The sequence below is a fragment of the Trachurus trachurus genome, assembly GCF_905171665.1.
Source record: "Trachurus trachurus genome assembly, chromosome: 16".
Classification (NCBI taxonomy): Eukaryota; Metazoa; Chordata; class Actinopteri; order Carangiformes; family Carangidae; genus Trachurus; species Trachurus trachurus.
The window spans coordinates 17,904,394-17,925,436 of record NC_139902.1 but is presented as its reverse complement, the minus strand read 5'-3'; the positions used below and the strand labels follow the sequence as shown (position 1 = coordinate 17,925,436).

General features: G+C 39.5%; 1 long non-coding RNA gene across 1 annotated transcript in view; it reads right to left on the bottom strand.

Moving 5' to 3' along the window:
* The window catches only part of LOC310999882, a 36,607-nt gene that overhangs the window by 14,952 nt on the left and 612 nt on the right, over window positions 1-21,043 (bottom strand). Inside the window, exon 2 of the long non-coding RNA XR_014596068.1 lies at window positions 19,477-19,592. This is a non-coding gene — a long non-coding RNA (uncharacterized lncRNA). The remainder of the gene's footprint in view (window positions 1-19,476; window positions 19,593-21,043) is intronic.

Here is a 21,043-nt window from a genome sequence, read left to right as displayed (position 1 = left end):
CATCTGTCCATGGGGGCCAATCAGTCAGAGCACAGAAGAACTAAGTCAGCACGTCCTTGTCCACACAGGTAATCAAAGACACTTTTAAAACTCCACCACTTCTCACATGCTCTTAACCCAGGGTTATCCACGCTGTCATGCTCACACCGGCGGCTGCCCTGAGGTAGTTTCGCCTCTTTTCACATGGCTGGACTTTGACATGGGGCCTAATGCACCAAAAATGTAGATATTACTGTAATTGGCAGGTGCATCGACACATATACAGTTCACGTCAACAATCCAGCTGTTATTGCAACTGAGAACCAGATTTTCCTGAAAGCTCTAATAAATCCACTATGGTGCTAAAACTGCCTTAACAAGCAAACACGTCTTGTGTAGGATAAAGTCAGTCTATCAAGGTAATTAAATGCTCATTTAAAGCCGCCCTAATCAGTACTTTTAGATTAATAAAGGTTCAAACTGCTATGTGTTATGTGCACGGTGTTGCTCACAGTAATGAATCTACAGTGAATTATCATCTGACTGCAGTTCCCCTCGGCTATATAGAGTTTAGGTTTTATGGTCTGCGACTTTATTGTTTTGGTTCATTCTCGTTGTTCTCATCAACAGCATTTTCTGGGCGCAACAGGCAGCTGTTGTCAGCAGCGGAAGCTCTAGATAAATATACTGTGCACTGTACATGTTCTCAGCACAAACAGTAACATTAAGTTAGCATGTAGCACAGGGGTTCCCAAAGTTGGGGTCGGGACCCCCCTGGGGGTCGCAAGGCACCGAGAGAGGGGTCGTGAGATAACTTCCAGAAATTTGAACATTATTAGAAATACCGCATTGTAGCTGTCATCATGCCTCCAATTGATAATGTGCCCTAGCTACAGTACTTGGCCACGGGGATATCCCTTTGGTCGAATGTCAAGCGCGCATGACTCTTACCCGGGAGACTGGGGTTCAAACCCCGCCCGGGCCCTCCTTCGTCCTGCCACACATGCAAATAAAATTCCTCTCCAAAATTCACAGATTGCATCTAAGCGTGGAAGATGATCTCCGACTGGCCGTTTCCAAAATTAAACCATCTCATTAGGAGAGATTAACGGTGAAACATAGTAATTCCCAAAATGTAAGCTTGCTCAGCAACATGTTTCACATGTTTACTCAGTACTACGGTTTATCGCTGATAACGATGTCGGCATTTTCAGCAGGTTTTTGCTTGCATCATCACAAATATGCGGTGGCCGAATTTTCGGTACATCTGAAATTCATTTTATTTTATTTACGTTTAATTCAGTGAATCTTTTGCGTACCACCTAGAGCAGTAGTTCTCAAACTTTTTACATGAAGTACCACCCCAGAAAATACTTGCCTCTCCAAGTACCACACATCCTTTAAAAACCCAAGTGCAGCAACAATGTGTGTTTTCCATGGATGTATGGTGTTTTCATAATAATAATAATTAATAACTATAATGGCGGTATACAGTGATACGTTGTTTCATTTATCAACTTCAGTGAAGTTAGTTATATGTTGGATATACGACAGATATTCGCAAGCCACTCCAAAATTTCAAGTGCACCTGTATTGCAGACTTTACAGTAAACACACGGAGATGATGGCTACAGCATGTACCAACTTGCTGTTTTCAAAATAAAAATGTGGGATATTTGAAGCACAGATACTGTGTTTAAAGCTATTGAGAAGCTAAAATGCTAATATTTACATAATAAAAATTACGAACAAATGTAAAAACAAGAGGTGTATCTCATGCAGCCAGTGTAGTACTATGACTCCATACTGATTTTGAGTCAATTGATCACATGGCCTAGTAGCTATTGAGCTAAAATGCTAATTTAAAAATTAATACAAATTATGAACAGATGTAAAATGTAAAAACAAGAGGTGTATCTCATGCAGCCAGTGTAGTTACATGATCCCACACTGATTTTGAGTGGGGTCGCCAGTCTGTGGCACTGTTATTTTGGGGCTCGCAGGCTGAAAAGTTTGGGAACCCCTGATGGGTGAACATAGTACAACATGTAGCATCTAGGCCATAAGGGCATTTATCCTAAAAGAAGTGGATGTTCCAGATCTGTGCTATTTCAACAGGGAACTTCTTATTAAAACGTGCCCTACCAACTTTGTAGGGTGTTAACGTGTCACTAGTGACAAAATCATGCACTGTTTAAGGACTAAGATGACACTTGTATGGAAAATTACTGTGTAGATAGAGTGCTGCCATGAACACTACATGAAAAACAACGAATAATGCAGTGGAAGTTTCTCTATTAGGCAGAATACCAAAGTCCTACATGACTGTAATAGCTACCTGTGTCAACAGTCTGGCCAGCCATAGTTATTTATACTGGTCCAATATTATATTAGTCAATTAAACTGTCAGTGTAATCTTAAATCCCCCAAAATGTGTCTATAAAAAAAATCAAAAATTCCTCTCAGGCTATTAATGCCACTGCCTGCAGATGTATGACTGAAAAGATTAGAAAGATCAGTCACAGACCATTATTTCTTTTTTGGCCAATTTCCACATTATGCTGGTCTCAAGATAAATTACAGATGCGATGTGACCTAAGCTTTGAACAGCTGAAATACATGTTTTTCCAATGAAAAGCAAAACCAGATATAAGTTTGTCTTTTATTTGTCCTGCTTGTGAGGCATATCTTGTAACATTGTAAGCCTTCTTATCAGTTTTACTCGGCAACAAACATGTCTCCTGCACGTCATACCAACAGGATATAATACACAGCAGTTCTCTGTGGTGCAGCAGCCCATATCATCAGACTACTCCCACTCACACCTCCTCCTCTCAGTATGATAAATGGACTTCTCCCTGGAGAGTAAACAATAAAGTCATCCAACCTCAACCCTACCAGTCACTGTCACTTTCAGGGATACATAGTCACAGGTTACATGTAGCAGAGATACAATTATTAGACATTTAGACACACTGCACAATGAAAGCATGTAAGAATGTCATGCTCGAAGGTGACAATGACCTCAGGCTGAAATCTGATCTGCAGGGCTTACTGTACGTGGGAAAAATTACTTTTAAATGCTATTTTATCATATTTGGGGACAAAGCAAAGTGTTGCTGTTACTGTTTTGTAGGAATTAAAGCAAAGGTTGTTAAGCAACATTGCTTACCTCTACCACTTTTTTATGTTCCTTGCTATTTTCTTGCTTTTGTGATGATATCATCATTTTTGTATTTGTAAATAATGTAAAAGTGCTCAAATAAAAAAAACAAGGATTGGGAACACGAGCTTTAGTCTACAGCTTGCTTTCTTTGTGACTGGTGTCTGTATTTGTGTTTTCTTGTGTGAGTCAAGTTGTCCCAAAGCCTCAGACTCATCGATACCAAGAAAGAAAAAAAAACGTGAACATGTTCACATGTAATGGACGACTAACCTGTAGGAAATTGAAAACTCTCTGAGTCAGTACCACAGCTGGACAACCACTTGTGAATTCAATAGGTTTTCTCTCTGTGCATTCTTCTTTTAATTCTGAGTTTTTTTGTATTATTTGCATGTTAAGGTGTCTCTCTCACTGGGGACCAATTAAATGATAAAGCAGTGCTGTTACAGGTTTATGTAAATTCACTCTGCAAGAGGCTTGTATTGATAAATGGCGTGGAATTACAGAACAGCAAATAACTGCGGGTGGTGTACATTATTTCCCCTTTTTTTAATTGATAAGGTTGCAGAGAAAAATTTTGTGTCTTAAGGTGAAGTGAGGCGAGCCTTTCTCAGGGGTCGTTATTTTTAAAGAGAAAAGGAAGGAGCACTATGAAAGAAATACAGAGGGGAGAATAGAAGAGACACATACTCTAAACTAATGCAGTGGCTCAACAGCTTGTTCAGCTCAGGACAAGAGTGAAAAATGGAGGCTCTTATTGTGGTAGCCAACATCATTAAAGCTGCATTAAGCAATAAGTTTTACATTAACATTGAATCAGATGGCTTCCTGAATCAACAACCCACACTGCTCTCCTGCTTTTAGTCACTTTTTCAGCCTGTTCCCTCACTTTGCCGACCAATGGAACAAAAACAATCCTGGTTCGTGTAAAAGCAAGGGCAGAGGCTCTCGTCACAGTAGCTCACACATTCACGCTCATACACTCGACTACAAGCAAACCAAACATATTTCCTAAAAGTTGGTGAACTAAGGCTGATGGCTGTTTTACCGGCTATGTGCAACCTCAAATGTAGCTTAGCTTGAACAATGAGTAAAAAAAAAAAAGGTTGTACCATGCAAATTAGTTACAGCGCAGTTAAGTTCTTTTTTTCCGCCACATTCCCTTTGGCAGATTCCATTTCTTTACATTTTTGATGTAAAACCTAAGTATTACCATTAATTAAAATGATGTCCTCTCCCATTTCCATGAATGCTGCACTAGATTTTACATCACTTTAATCAATCATTACATACAATTTTACAAGTTGACTTAACACTCCATCTCAAACTGAGGATCAGCTGGTGCAACAGGCTGCTGGAAAAAAATAAATGGGTTTGGAGATAAATTCAACAGGTGGTTAAAGAGGAGGACTCCAGTCCATGTTTCTGTATTTACACATATCTTTGTTAATGTATCAGACTTACACATGTTAAAAGTAAGCGGCTCAATATTGTGAGGTTGTTAATGAGTGGTTCTGCTTCTGTCTCATCAATACATTGTACCAATACTCAATTATACATTTCACAGAGGCGGGGGTGGTATTGTCTACATGACAAGCTCCGCAGCTTCTGTTGAAATGTAGTGTGCTGAGTTTATTCAACAAATGGCAGCAATACTGACAAATATCAAGTCTATTTATTGGTCAGGGAAATAAAATAGCACATGAATGACACAAAAAGAATGAATGAATTATGACTCAAGATTACACAGCTGGATTATCACTCGCAAAGAGGTTCTTCCTCCATAACTAGGACTAATTTATACAAAAGCATCTGGAATTTGTATGAAGTGTGATCCACTTAGAAGAGACTGACACGTACTGAGACAGACAAACAGACCAAAACATACACACAAGCACATAAACACACACACACACACACACACACACACACACACACTCCATGAGTCAGAAAGGCCCCTTGATGTTCTCATCAAGCCAGAAGGCACAGCAGGGACTGACAATTCACTGTCAAGAGACAAATCAGCGTGCGCACGCACACACACAGGACAGGGAGAATAATGTCTAAACATTTCCCCCAGAGAAGCAGTGTTTCTTTCATCAAAAAGTTAACCATTTGTGTTTCAGTAGTGAGGGTGGATATTAAGAGATGTAACGGATGCATCTGCACCCTTCTGTCAGTCTGTCTTTGGAAACAAACTACAGCTAGGTATCATTTCTCATTTCTTCATTAATCACAGTGACAGATAATACAGTTTATGAATGACATAACTATTGAGTGAACAGAAAAGGTCAAGCTGTAATCAGTATGTCCGTCAAAGATTGAGACCAAAGAGAGTGCGAAACAAGTCTGCAACACAAAAATGACCGGTTTTGTGCCTCACCTCTATTTACCAGCTACAAAAAATAAAATGTTTTCAAGACTGCTCTAATCTTCCTAGACTTTGGGTTATCATTCCTGCAGTAGTATCTTCAGCATTCACACTGACTGCTTCACTGGCTTCTCAGAGGCAAAAAAATCATTTATAAGTGCGCAAGACACGTTGTATCTGAGCCCACAGACAGGGCCATGCATCAGTCTGTGATCTCTGAAGGTCTTCATGTTACTTAATATCTTTCATCTTCAACACTGTGCCAAATGTCTTTTGTGTAGTTCAGCTGCAACATGGACCAGTCGATGGACAGTCGACGCCTCCATTCAAAACCACAGCAATTGACTGGTTTCATTTGAAGTTGTGTGTTTCCGTGTTTTATATTCAACACAGTAAAGAACACAAAATTACTAAAATTAATCAACTGAATTAGCTACAAAGAAAATGATGTTTGAAAGTTCGATAAAGCCATGATGTGTCACAGAACAGTAAGACCTTCAGCAGCCTGCCTTTTGTTGATACTGTGACATTGCCACATCTTTGTGGCTTACTGCGACATTTTGTATAGAGTGTAACCACAGTTAATATTATTAGTAACACCTGTGCCTCTCCTATAAGTCAAAATACAGGCTGTGAAGAAGGCATATAAAAAGGCATGAAGAACACAGATTTGTTTACATGCAGTGTTTCACATTGTGTCCTTAAGGCTCGAGACGTTTTCTATGTTACAAATCATTTTAAACCCCTTGAAATCCTGAAACCTGTTTTGTTTGCAGTCTCCCCTCTCTTTACCTTCAGTGGTATATCTGTCATCAGCAGGCAGCATCGACATGCATTGCCAGCCTCTGAGAACATTGGAGATAACAATGCATTGCTCAACTCCACCATGACAGGAAACTTTTCCGTCTTCTGCTGCAAGGACTTCATGGAGTGGTGTTTTACACAACCACATGCACTCACAAAAAGTTAGAGATATTCGATTTTCAGGTGGAATTTATGGAAAATGTAAAAAGTTCATGCTACAGTGATATTATATCATGAAGGTAGGGCATTTAAGTAGAGGTATGGAATGATAATATCTTCATCTCAAAGAATGTATAGAAACAAAAGCTATCAATAGTGGTGGGTATACCACAACAAAACATGTCAATAGCTCGTCATGCAAAGGACGTCCACTTCTACTGTATGTCTTTCTGTGACTCTTCCAGTCTCTCTGTTGCATCATCACAGCATGATGAAGAGGACTGTTTTAATACAAACTCACTAAACCAGAACATTTAGCGGTCAATTAATGGATCAGACACTTGTTGTAATTTTTGCGGTTAATCACCTTATCAAAGAACAGCATGTTACTGCACATTGAACAGTTGGACCTGTGCATTCAAAAGTTTAGAGAAGGTCAAATTAACTTCACCTGAAAAGGTTATTGTGCATTTTAGGTGCATTCTGAAATTTCATCCAAAAGCCTAATATCCCTAACTTTGTGTCCATAATTAATTGCTGGCCATCATGAATTCTTTCTTGCAATCTAGTGTTTGCATCTGTGTCTATCAAATACTATTATCACAGTGCTTACTGTAGGAGCACCTTCTGTTTTCACTGAGTAATTAGGTTAGGATTTATGAGGTCCACCCACTTACTCTGGCTGATTAGACCTCGTCTTTGGACTGTGGGCGTATACATCTGTGCTTGGTTGACATCTCCCCTGACTCTCCTTGTTAGCATTTCTTTTTTGTGAATCAGCTATGGTGGCATAAATTACACCTTTATTATTTGTAATGGTACATGGAGTCCTGACCTCATAGATTTCCGTGCAAAAGGTGTGACCACCTTCAACCTGTGCAGAGGTCCAGTCAAGCATAATAACTCAAAAGGTCTGTGTGTGTACAGGAGAGGTAACCAACAGCACTAGTTTCCACTCTTATTCTGTCTGTGCCACTGTTAGGATTTGAACGTGTGATAATTTGGCGTAAAATAAAATCATTGAGGACATTGTTTTTGTGTTGTGTTTTGTGTTGTCTCTCTGGTACATGGCAGCACAGTGAAGCACATTTGAAAACATTGAGAACAAAGGGTGATGCCTGGTACAGTTCAACTTAGGAGGACAACTACAGACTAGACCACACCAATAGCGATGTGGTGGAGGTGCTGCTGGCCAACAGGAAGATTTAAACCTCAGTTGGTGCTGGTCTCGCATAAGTTAAGCTCAAGTGCTTTGTGTTTCCTTTCCTTTATTTGGTGAGTTAAGGATTTGGGGATAGATTGTTACATTAGTGATTTTTGCCACTGCTCTTTTATGAGACTACACAAAATAACTAACCCTAACCCCTAACCCAACCTTGGGGTCGGGACCCCACGTGGGGCCACCTGGAATTCAAATGGGGTCACTGAAATGTCTAGTATTTGATTTAAAAAAATTAATAATAAAAATATTTTTTAACTAATTATTATTCTCTTTAAAATTATGATTAAAAACACCACACAATCTTAAACAACTGTATTCTATATTTTCACTTTCTCAAATATAAATCGAGGTCAAATAAAATGCAGCATATAAAAATATCTGAGCTGGCGCATCTTGATTAATGGCTGCGATGATCACGTGATCGTAGGGGTCGCCAGAAATTTGTGATGTCAAAATGGGGTCACAAGCCAAAAAAGGTTGGGAACCACTGGTCTAACATGTGCCATCCTGATTAGTCGTAAAGGTAGCGGTGGAGATTCTGGAAAAACGGTTCTAGCAGGCTATATTTGAAAACTCACAAATCAAAAGTCCCAGCCCCTTTCCTCAGACTTCTCTCTGAAGCCACGGCTTCAGACACCCAACGCACATTGCCAGAGCTACATTGCCACCCATCAGACTGGAGTGTGGCTTTTCTGCGGACATAGGTGAAGACTCTGATCGCGCACGCGAGAGGAGGGAGAGAGGGAGAGAGACAGCAGCTTGATTGGGTGTAGGCAGAACTAGACATGAAGGCATCTGATTGGTTTTTGCTTTTTGGAGCGAAAAGCATGGATTGGTCAGTTTTGTCAGTCCTGCAGCCGCCACAGAGGTCTGATTATTTTCGTTCCTTTTTCTGAATACATAATGTATTGATTACTTTCAGGATAGAAGGACCATTTCACCCAGTATAACAAAAAAGTGTTTCTGAACATGATTACCAACCATAACTTTAACTTAGGGACATAACACAGAGCAGCACAGTTGGAGGGAGTTGTTGGCAGTATGTTTCAAAGCACAAATAAGGATACAGTGTAAACTCAGACACAAAGAAATCACTATGAGGCTGCAGAGTTCTCTGATAACTCTAAACGTCTGTCTTAGGATCAATAATGCAGCCATAGCTACAGTTCAGTGCTGCGATGAACTGACAGGACTAACTGACTAATAGGGTTGGACTGCCTTCACACTGACACTGGGTGATCTGCTCTGTGGAGCCGTTATCATCAGCATGTTGTTCTCTGTCAACCTCTTTAAATTCTGTCAATATCAACATGAACCTGAAAGTAAGCCACATCTCATGTCCCACACATACTGTAGGTCCAGTTGTACACCATTTGACGGACTTAACTTGGTTGTCGTTGAGATGGTTTAGATGTAGATCACATGACTTGTACTTGTACTTAGCTACATTTATTCTTCATCTACTTTCATATACTTTTGTTTTGCCTCTACCATCTGTATGTAAAGCACATTCAGCTTACTTGTCTATAAATCCATTATAGCCTACGAATATCGCTTGGCTTACCTTTACATTTATTCCGTATGATTCAGCAGGCATCCTTTAATTCTGTAGTCCTAACAGTTACAGACAGTCTCCTGCTCAGCATTTAAGTATGCGTGTGTTCATGTTTGTGTGTGTGTGTGGGCTTGTTTTATCGTATTTGTGGGGTCCTGAATGAAAGGAGTCCACCATACTCGTAGGTTGTGATAACTTCATACTGTAAATGCTGGATCCCACACATTTAAGTGGCTGTTAGAAGGTTAATACATGGTTTTAGCATTAGGGGAGGGGTTAGGGTTGGGGTAATGGGCTAAAGAATGCATTATGGCAATGATGAGTCCCCATGAATGCGGTAAAACAGGCAAGGGATGTGTGTGTGAGTGTGTCTAGCTAAGGAGGAAACTCAGGGAGACAGTTGCCACCACCATTTCAGCACCCAGCAGTAAAGTATTGATCTCTTGTTTCAGCAGCGCTCTCTTTTTCCATCTCTCTCTCTCATCACTCTGTCAGCTCTGTCTTCTACCCCACCCCCCATTCACTTTCTCTCTTTTCAACTGTTTCATCGCCTCAGTTTTATTTAATTTTCCTTTTATTTCATTATATCTCCTTTATTTTGCAAAGAACATGAGTAATTCTTTTACTCATTTTACTTTCTATCCTCTTCTGCTTTGCCTTTCCCTCTGTCTCTGTCATTCTCTCAAATTCTCCCCTACTCTATCCTTTCCCATCCTCTTCTCATGCTGTTTTTCCTCCCCTTGCATCCATCTCTTCCCGACTCCTACAGATGTTAACCTTGTAGCGTAGTTTTCTCAGGTTGCAGACACTGAGGAGAAGCAATGTAGAGCTCAATACCTCCACCCTCAGGTAATGAAGTGAACTTTTTCTCTCAGCTTGACTGTAATAAAATCAAACCTTGATGATTCATGGATTTTTACAGCATTGCTGTGGAGGGCTGTAAATCATTTTAAGATACCGTTCTCATAAACCGTGGCATGGAATCATCGTTCCAATGCAGACAGAGATGTATAACATCAGGATGCAGCTTTCATGAGTGTGTTGTTCACCTGAAGTCTTTGAGGGGAACTTAAAAACCTTTTTAATGAAGGCATAACAGACAGACAGATTTTTAACGAGGGTCACCTTCAGAGTATGTAATCTCATTTTATATACACTGTTTAGTCATAATTATATCACCCACAACAGGCCACAGCGGTTAGCGCGTGAACCTAAATCAAGACAAAAAAGACCATAAGTCTTGTTTATTAGTTATCACAACTTAAATGATCTTGAAATGAGAAACAGACAGATTCTGTTTGTTTTTTTAACTAAACAAATTGCAGCCTCATTGCCTTGTGCTGTACAAGTAAATCAAAAAAATGTTCAAGTCTATGTTTTGAGTGAGACAAATAGCTACAGTATGTAAAAACCCCATCATTTATTTACATGAAAATTGGTGTCATCAAACTGGACCTGGATACTTGAGATGAAATACTTTCACGACTGACAAGAACGGTGCAATAATTCCACAGGCATCCTTGTCGGGCAGCAACAGGTCGATCATGACATGTCAAGGTTGGTGTATGGAGATACTCTGTATTTGAGGCAGATCAGCAACTTATTCTACTGTAGTATTGTTACATCTCCACCCTTTAGAAATTTATAGGCTTATCACTGAGGTTGTCTGGTTTGTTTGTTGGTTCCATCAACTTAACATCAGAGAAAGAGAGATAGCAATAACGATAAACTGACGGTATAGGCAATCTGTGGGTGACAAGGAGAAGGAAACGGACAAGACAAGAGGTGAAGAGTTAGGGAGAAATGAGAGGCAATAATGGGAGTTGACAAGAGGAGGATGAAAAGGATACAAGAGGAGAAAAAGAGAAGTACGGGGAAGAGGAGGAAGGAGGAGAAAGAGTCCCTCTCCTTGCTGTTACCGTTTCTTCATTGTCAGCCTGTGTCAGCCAAAACACTGAAATTGACATTTTCCCTGGGACCACACACACATGCACAAAAATGAAAATGTGCAAAGCCACACAAACAACTCCTCCATCCATGTTTTCTTGACGAGGGAAACAGGGGAATAAACCAGACAACACACACACATGTGAAACTGCTGTACACTGAGGAGCTGAAGAGGATAACATTCACTGAAGGACTTCATTTATTGCACCTTTCAAAAAGGTAGCAACTGATTATGTTCTGTTGCAGTGATATTGCCATTGATACTCAAATAAACAAGTCAATCTAAATCAATGCTCATTATTATGAACAGCCATGTGGACTGGAGTCAGATAAATTAACTCACTGTCCAGGGCAAATATAAATTATTCTGCACATACAGTGGTATACAGATGAGTTTTTCTTTGTTGTTAACTGAATATTTCTATGAATCACCACAATTTATCACTGTTCAGTTTAGATTTTACTCTAATAGAGGTTATGTAAACCCCAGTTGGTTCACTGTTAATGGGATATGTAAGTGAATACAAGTTAGCAGGAAATGAAATTCCTGCATATATGAAGCAGTTAGCAATAAAATCTCTACAATACATTCACCCCTTGCCAAAGAAAATCACAAATAATCCCCGCTGTTCCCTGGTAGCGCTACTTCAAACAGACTGCACACACTCGCGGGCACATGCACGCACCCACAGATACATCCAATCACATCATTTGAATACAAAGTAATAAACAAACACATGGGCATGAAACACACACAATTTCCATGCACACACCTCTCCTGGCAGCAGATCAAGAGAAGAAAGCCTTTTTGTGCGTGAGTTCATGTGTGTATCGTGTATATTGTGTCTGTGTTTGTGTAGCAAGTAAAAAGAACAGCTTCTTGGACAAATCCAGTCTAAGTAATCATCCTATCCTGGCCGTCCAGATACCAACACTGCGTCCCATGTGGCTTCATTACTGTTGCTGCTAATTAAGCAGCTCCAAATAAACACCATCTTCTGCCTTCATTAACACAAACACAGCAGCATCATCACATGCTTAAACTTGATGAAGTTGTTGATGCCGACACAGATAAATATGGAAATATATTATATGCTTTTAACGCTGTAGAAAATTACACTATATAATATGGTGTATTTACAATTACTTGTAGAGTTTATATTCCCAAATGTTTACATTTACACCAACATTTTTGAATCGTCTTACCTCTTAGTAATCTATGGCTCACAGCAAGTAGTAATGGAAATGTCAGATAACCATTTGTTGAATATGAATCAGTGTATCAGAAGGGTACGGCACAGTAATATAAAATACCATTCATTGTAATAAAATAGGAAACAGTAATGGACCAAACTAATCTGATTAGTAAATTCATATTGTTCTGTCAAAAATATCATTGTGGATGGCTATTCAGGGTGGATGTTAATTGCAAAAAATATTGTTAAATCCAAATGTTGAAACTCTAAGGCATTTAATCGATTAACTGCTAAAGAGAATTTAAGTAATTTAAGTCATGGTTTATGCTACAGCCATAGTAATGGCTCTTAGCTGTGCTTGGACACATTGGTAAGTAGAGATGAATGGCAATATGGTGGTGTTTGTTAGGAAGCATCAAATTTACCACTGTTTTCCACCTTCTTTTAGCATGATGCTAAGGTATTCAAAACAACACTAATTTATGACGGTCAGATATCACAGTTTGATCAGGATGATTTCAATCTGTGTCCAACAAATATATTTTTATATAATTAAAATATCTGACCCTGACACCCAGAGAAACCAAAGGGAAAAAAATCTAAAAGATAGGAATATATATAATTCATGTTATTTGCAAAAGTAATGTGCACTTTCATTTCAGCTGAATGTGAGAGACTATTGAGTTTTGCTGTCATTGAAGATGGCATTTCTCTGCTCTGCTTTCTGTTTCCCCACGTGTCATTGCCCCTCCACACACAAAGCTGAGAGAAGCAGAGGAGACAGGTTCACACTCTTTAAGTGAAATAAAAGCTTTTCAATAATTGTAATAAATACCTAAAACCAAAGACAGACAGGCACCAACCTCACACCATGTGAAAACCTTCAGCACATTATTCTGGCTCTGTAAAATGTGGGCTAAACCTTTGCAGCCTCGGGGTTAACATTGAAACAGCTGATTCTGAAACAGGTTGACAAGTTTCATTCAACAAAAAGAAAAGTCCTGTTTTTAGTCTATTTTTTCCCCCCCATAATGCAACACTATCAGCTCTTCGTCCTAGAAACAATACAGGAAGACTGAGAGGGATAGAAACTATTACTTTACTTCCCAATTCATCCACTCTTCCACATAATCTTGATTCAACTGATAATCAGGTTTTACTGACTAATAGTGGAGGATAAAGCTGTCTCTATTTTAACTTCATGACCACCAACTCACTGTTGGGATAATAGGAGAATCACAATACATTCCAGTCCTCCACCTACATCCACCAGTGGAGACCACTGGATGGTGATGTGATTCATCAGCAGCCGCCGAGAGGGCAACAAATGAAGATCTAGTTTAATTAATTTGAGTCTGCAGTCACGGTGTGTAATTACAAAAGAGCTGAGTGTGGAGAAATCATTGAATTGGGGTGAGTTAGATCAGAGGTGTTGAAGCAAAATTATTAAGTCCTTTAAAGAGTGCTTTAAAAACTGTCTGGCTACATGCATTTGTGTTACTGTACGCATCCATCTGCATTCATACAATATGTCAGCACAGCGGTTTGTGTGTGTGAGAAATAATGAGCAGGAGATAAAACAAAACTGCATGCTAAAATCTCAGTACTTCAATTTATTCCTCCATTACAGTTCAGAGTTCATCACAGTGCAGAGAGAGAAAAGCCTTTGATTATGAAGCTGCTGAAAACTAGAACACAATGTAAACAGCAGACCGCCAGACTGAACTCATAGGTTTTCTTTCATCAAAACAAAATTGATCCCCGATTTGCATACAAAGACGTTTGGCTACAAAATGCTCGGAATGTGCAAATGTTTGAGGCGTTTGTTTGAAGATTGGAGTTTTGTGTTTTTATCCCTACAGAGTTTTGCTTTCACAAAGTGCGAGGTTGACAATGTCAGAGGAGCTGCAGACTCAGAGAAAAGCTGCGATAAAATGCTTCATAACCCCATGACTAAAGGACAACTCGCCTCTCATCTTGTAACCCTTCAAATCTCCATCTTTCCCCACCTTCCCCATTTCCAACCGTTTCCCCTTGGGCACTCTCTAAAGGTGAGAAAAGGGTTGTATTACTATCCTTTTTTTAAAGTCGCAAAAGAGTGTGCTGGAGATAAAGGGGGAGAGATTATCTGTGCTTGTGCAAAGGTTGAATTTAACACAAACGTTTACAGTCTCACATTCGGAGCATTTAGTTTGAAACTTGAGGGTTTATACTGACGAAACAAGACAGCAAATCACCATCCTGCTAAGAATTTTGAAGTGTTAATAAGTGCTGATTTTTCAGTGACAATTATACAGAGTTGACAAGTTGATTGGAGATTAGTCTGTGCCCTCGAAGTTTTGGTCTGAGACAATTGTTTGAAAAATTCTTTAATTAACTCTCTCGTTTTCTTTTAAAAAGTATCATCAAAAATTGTTATTTTGAAGTTAAATTGATTAGCTAGATTATGGATATGATCTTAGGTGTTTGCACATGATTTCTCCCCAAGCTTTGTGAAAACTCGAAAAGATATCTTGGCATTTTGAATTTCTCAGTTTTTTGTCATCTGACACTTGTCACATTAAGAAAACAATTTTCATTTATTAGTTTGTTCACCGTAAGTTAATGCACACATTTATTTACCATAAGTTTATGATATTTTGAAAGGTTATAAAATTGAATTAATTGCAACTCTGGACAACAGAGAACAGATTAGACCATCTACTGCAGTAGCACCTACAGTTGTGTCAAAATGGCTGGAAAAAGTAATGAGAAAAAATGTCACTTGGAAAGACGTTATGACATCATAATGTGACATCTCACTGAAAATTTATGAGTATGAATTAACGAGCGCAGAGTGTCACCTCCAACAGATCAGTTTTCTGACATGTTGCTGGGTTCGGTGTGTGTGTGTGTGTGTGTGTGTGTGGGTGAGTGTGTGAGAGAGAAGGGGAGGGATATTATTCTACCATTGTTAATGAGTGAATGACTAATGCTGCCACAGAGCACAAAGCTTCCTTCCTACTGGTTCTATTAAATTCAAATGACATCAATCCTGCTGTTACAACATGTTAATTATGAGATACTTTTGGTAATGAATGTGGGGAAAAAAGAAAGAAAAGAAAATAAATATCATAATATATATATATACAGAATATCATAAAATCACAATATGGTGATTATCTGTCAATATGTGAAGATTTTAGAGAAAGCCTTTTTTTTTTAAATATAGTGATACAAGCCCTTTTCCATCTCTGAATGTATTTGTGAGGGCGACTCCAAATCAGTCACAGTCAACTTGCTGCAACGTGGCCAAAAGCCATGCTATGAGGCAGTCATGAAGCTTTCCTTATTCCCTGCCATTGTGCTGTACTCTATAAACAAACACCAAAAAAAGAGCCTTGCTTAAACCCCATCATTTTTTTTTGTTGTGCATGGTCCCAACTTCAGACAGTGAAACCAGATCAGATCAAATTCTTTCTGGTGCGGACACAGAACTTACCTATTTCACGGTAGGAGAAACACTGAAGCCACAAATGGAACTGATAAAACGCTTCTCCATTCAGTTCCATACAAATCATTTCCCTTCAACATCACTACTCATGTAGTAAGTGGTAAATGACATTTCCCCAGGCCAACTGTTAAACATGGTCTGCTTCACATACACGCACGCAGAGATAAAATGCATGCATATAAAAACAAACTGTCTCGTCCCTCTCAACTTATTCTCTGTCTAACTCCTACTTGTGCCCTTTAATAATCTGAAGCAAGTCAGACTATTTTAGGTGGCATTAAGCTCTGCCTGCTGCCTGCATATCTCCGATGCATGTCACAACTGTGGTGAAATGCCCCGATTTTTACCTCCGACAGTACATGAAGTAATTATACTGTATTTTGGGGTAAGGTGCTTTTTTCTATAGAATACAAGGATGAATGACAGAGGGAAGACAGTCAGGGGTTAAGAGTCAATGTGACATCTGACAGGGTGTGATTCAGACTCAAACTGACAACATTGTCAACATGAAACATAAGCTCACAGCCAATGAGACACAAGTATTTACCATCAAAGAAAATGATGAAATGGTAGTAGTTACGGTATAAATACTTTGCCTTAAAAAAAGTACCCACTAAAGGCTGAAAAAATGTATAATATATAAATACTTATACTATTATCATAATTTGTCTTTATGGAATATAAGTACAACACCTTGTTTAATAAAACCTGTTTCTCCTAAAGTGCTGTAAAAGGTATTTTTGCAATATGTTTTTCCAAATCGTATAAACACCAAACTGCTGAAGCCGACAAGAAAGCAGAAGCTGTTATTGACTGGCTGTACTGTGAGGCTTTGATGTAAATGAGAGGACTTGCCATGAATAATCTGATTGGACAAAACACTAATGTTGTCCTCGGTCAAAAGAAAACTTGTTTACAATATCATAACTCTCAAAAGTGAGCAAGTAGAGAGCTTTCAATCATTTATAAACCGATAAAAATCTGTTATTTTATTATGGTGCAATTCCTCACTATCTAATTCTCTGCAGAAATAAAATCTCAGATATTGTCGGGGAGAAAATATAATTACACTTAAAGACTTTAGGCAGAGACTATTAGCCAAAACTGATATCCATCAAATTATAGTACAAGCAAAAAATCCAAGAGCCTGAGCCACAGCGTTCTCTTGATGTAACAATATTCCTATGCTCCTACAATAATAGTCATGTATACTAAGGAAAGAAATAGCCACAGAAACATAAGCTAAGGAGAGAAGGTCAGGAAGAAGGGTTTCCAGAGTGCTGCATGATTCATTGGGGGAGCAAACCTGAAGCGTTCTTTAAAGGAAAAGCTTTCAGATATATCAGAAAGCACAAAGTTACTCCGTGGTTCTGACTCTCTACGGGAAGGTTATTCTCTACTTCACTATTAGAAAGCCAAGAGGAGAGAGGGCCCGTGGATAAGTGGAGCTCATTTTTCCATAGGGAATGAGGGCAGATGAGTCCAGCAATACAGTTTGCTGCATTACCCAGAACACTAGGACAGACTATGATCTGGTCATGTGGGGGTGCAGCTCCTCTACCAGTTGTACAACCAGATCTTGACATTAGGATGTTTGGTATAATTAATTCCTTCATCCAGTTTTTTCGCCCCAATCCCATTCATCTAGCCTGCTTTCCATCCCTCTCTCCTTCTATCTCTCCCTCTCAACCTTTTCACTCTCAGACATGTGGAGATGGATGGACAGTGTGCGCAGGAGTCCTTGGCTGAACTGTAGAAGTGCTGACGTGGCGCCAAGCCCTCTAACAGCGCGATGACGCCTCTATCCGTCTCTCCGTGATGCGCTCTCTCGCTAGCACACACAGACACACAAAACAGGTGCCTTACAGAAAGGCCGTTGGAACGTAGTATGCGGTTGAACAGATACACAGAGGGGTGCACACTCGGCGTGCATTTTTATCTGCACCCAGATTTATGTGCTCACTCGTGCAAATGCACCTTAACAGACACTAGCATATACACCAATACTAGTGGGTGCACATTAAGAGCAGAAGACGAACCCCCGTCTGTCTAGTGATACCCTTATCACTCCATCCGGTCTCCTATATAATCAGCATCATTCTCTATTGTCACACACTCGGTAGCATTACCTCCACAAACACACAGGCCCTCACACTTTGCACCCTCCCACACACACAATCACTCACTCAGGTCAGCTGAGTGATGTTAGAGTGTGTATTTCTCCTCTGCTTGTGTTAAAGTGAGTCATCTATCCTTCCACAGCTTCATTACAACCTGCAAGGGCAAACACTATCTCTCACTCCCTCTGCCTCTACAGATGGAGGGGTGAGAGAGATAGAGGTATACAGTATATGGTAAGTGAAATCTCTCTCTCTCTCTCTCTCTCTCTCTCTCTCTCTCTCTCTCTCTCTCACCCCCCCTCCCCGCCCGCCCGCTCTTTCTCTGTTGTTCCTTCGTCTCTATATTTATCTTTTGTCTCTAAATCTATCGCCTTATATCTATGTTTTCAATCACGCAGCCTTTCTCCCGTCCTCGCCCACCTAGCCTTGAGCTAGTGCCAGCATGGTTAAGCAACTTGATGTAAACATTTTTTTAACCCAGTAAAAGATGCAGCGACATGCGTGCTGCTGAGCAGATGGCAAAAGTTAAGTGGACCCCCTTGTCCAGTTAGACACCGGTTTCAGCCTCTAAGTTCCAATCGAGGAAAAACTTAATTCAACAACTTGCAGTGATATTTTGGATCACAGCGTGCTCACAGCTTTGTGGCAACAGATTGCGAAAAAGCTGTTTCAACCGTGACAGCGTCCCTGAGCACAAAGCGAGGTCCAAAAAGAAATGGTTTTCTGACGTTGATGTTGAACAAAAAACTTGACTGGCCTGCAAAAAGCCCTGCCACATTCCCCGGGAGAGTCGAGTCTATTTTATCCACACACACACACACACACACTGATGCCCATGTTTTTGGAATAGTAATGAAATAAGAACATGTCACACATAAGTGTAATGTTCAGATGCCCACATACTTTTGCAAGCATATGTAGACAAACAGATTGATTGTGACAGGCACTAAAAAAAAGAGGAATTAGACGGGCTAACAGTAGTTTCAAGAGGTTGTGTTTCTATAGTGACAAATAGAGACAGAGACATGTGAAAAAAGGGAGAAAAGGCTTGTAGAAAGCTTCAGTTTTGAGGCCTTACATAAAGAATGAATAATGCATAGCTAAAACCTCTTATTCTCTAAATTTTAAATGGCTAGCTGTTATCAAAAATAACCTGATCTGCACAGCATTGGGAGGCTCGCACGCAACAGAGTGGCTTCTATGTTACAGGAGGGAAAAGGGACTGCTCCTAAGTTTAACTTGGACTCATATTGCCAATTTTCTGATTTGCAAACCCTCTTCCTTATTTATTCAGAGAAAATAGAGAGGGAGTTATTTTATTCATACACTTTTGTAATATTAGTAAATATTTTGACTCATCATCATGGCACAAAACAGACGCAATCAGTGGAAAGTTTAAGTCCCCACAAAACTCACAGACTTGAACTGGAGCCTTCATTTAAGACACAAAACATCTGCCTGACTTACCACAAGGTGGAAACAGGATTTAAGCCTTGGACTCCCTCTACTGGCTCATGTAACAGGGTGATGAAAAGGCTCTGGATACAGTGGGATGTCAAGATGTGGTCAGTGGAACAGCCTCCCTGAGGAAGATTATTACAAATTATTAGAAAAGAGACTCAAGCCAAGTTCTGAAAACCTGGGGGAGAAATCAGGAGTTTTTCCTCTCATAATTACCCAAAAGAGATGCTTTTAATCACTGCCATTGCAACTTAATATAAAATTTCATATAGTTAAATGATTTGGGGAGAATATTGTTGTCGTTCATTAATACGTTTAAGAGTTAAAACAATGAGTTTATAAGTTTCCTATTGATCCATCCCCAAGGTCGGTTTTCCCAGCAACTGGAGACAGGCTCATTACTCTAAAAGACAACCCTATAGACAGTGGGGACTGATAAAGCTGGATCAATGCCACTGATCAGCTTCCACCCTAGCATGGATAAGCGCACAGAAGTAGACAGAGAGGGCATTCTCTTTAAATGAAAGCTCTTAAAGTCTTTGGGCTTGTATACACCAGGAGACTGATGTAGCTATCCCTTTACCACAGTCCCAGGGAAGATAGTTAAAAGGGAAACCCAATCCAATCCATTACAGGGAATTAATAATCCCAAAAATTAAACTGTTAAACTACTTTAGCCAGAGTTGATTGAGCTCTCCATCTTTAACAACACTAACAGTCCATCACACCCATGGCTGTGTGGGGCTGTGATGCTTATTGCACACTGTAAAGCTATGGATGGGTGGAAACAGAAGAAAGGCAATATCATTTCCCCATTTCAAAATGTTTTTTTTCCTCCTGCACTGTGGCCACTGCATTAGATCAGACTCAGCATGTCAGAGTCAGCTCTAGACTCATTTGAGATTTTATTAAGCTAAATTTTACTCAGTTTTTAGCTGCAAGTAATAATGTTTACCGGTATTAATCTTTGTCATGTCTCCAAGTAGCCTATTTCTAACATGATAAGTCAGTAGGACCAATTCACATGGATTGTTTTTGTCTTTTTATGAACACACACACAGGCTGTTACACCATTATATTTTTGAGGCTGACAGTTCTTTGAGCAGAGCTTACAACCATTTCGCATATTCATCAGCAGATGGAATTGGGTTACTTATTTTACATACATAGATACTTTGAATCTCAATTTTTGAGCCAGCGTGGATGATTAGTCCTGACTCTTTGGAGAGAAAAAACAATGGGAATTTGATCTATTTATGGCAACTGATTGAACAAACTCCAACTGCTGACAAAGATCATCAACCATGAAAACTTCAGAGCAGATACTAAACAGACTTTGAGGGGAGACTTTTTTTTTTTGACAAATTCTTTTCTATTCTGCAGGCTCTGATCTTGTTGACATCCAACCTCCATTACATAGGCCTACATTCAACATGAATTTAAACACTGTACAGCTTTACCAAAAACCCAGGAGCAATCTGAATCTATAACTGTTGCTGATTTACATTTTACTAATAATTTCGTTAAAAAAACAATTCAGTCTGTAGAAATAAAGGAATTCAGGTTTGCTTAC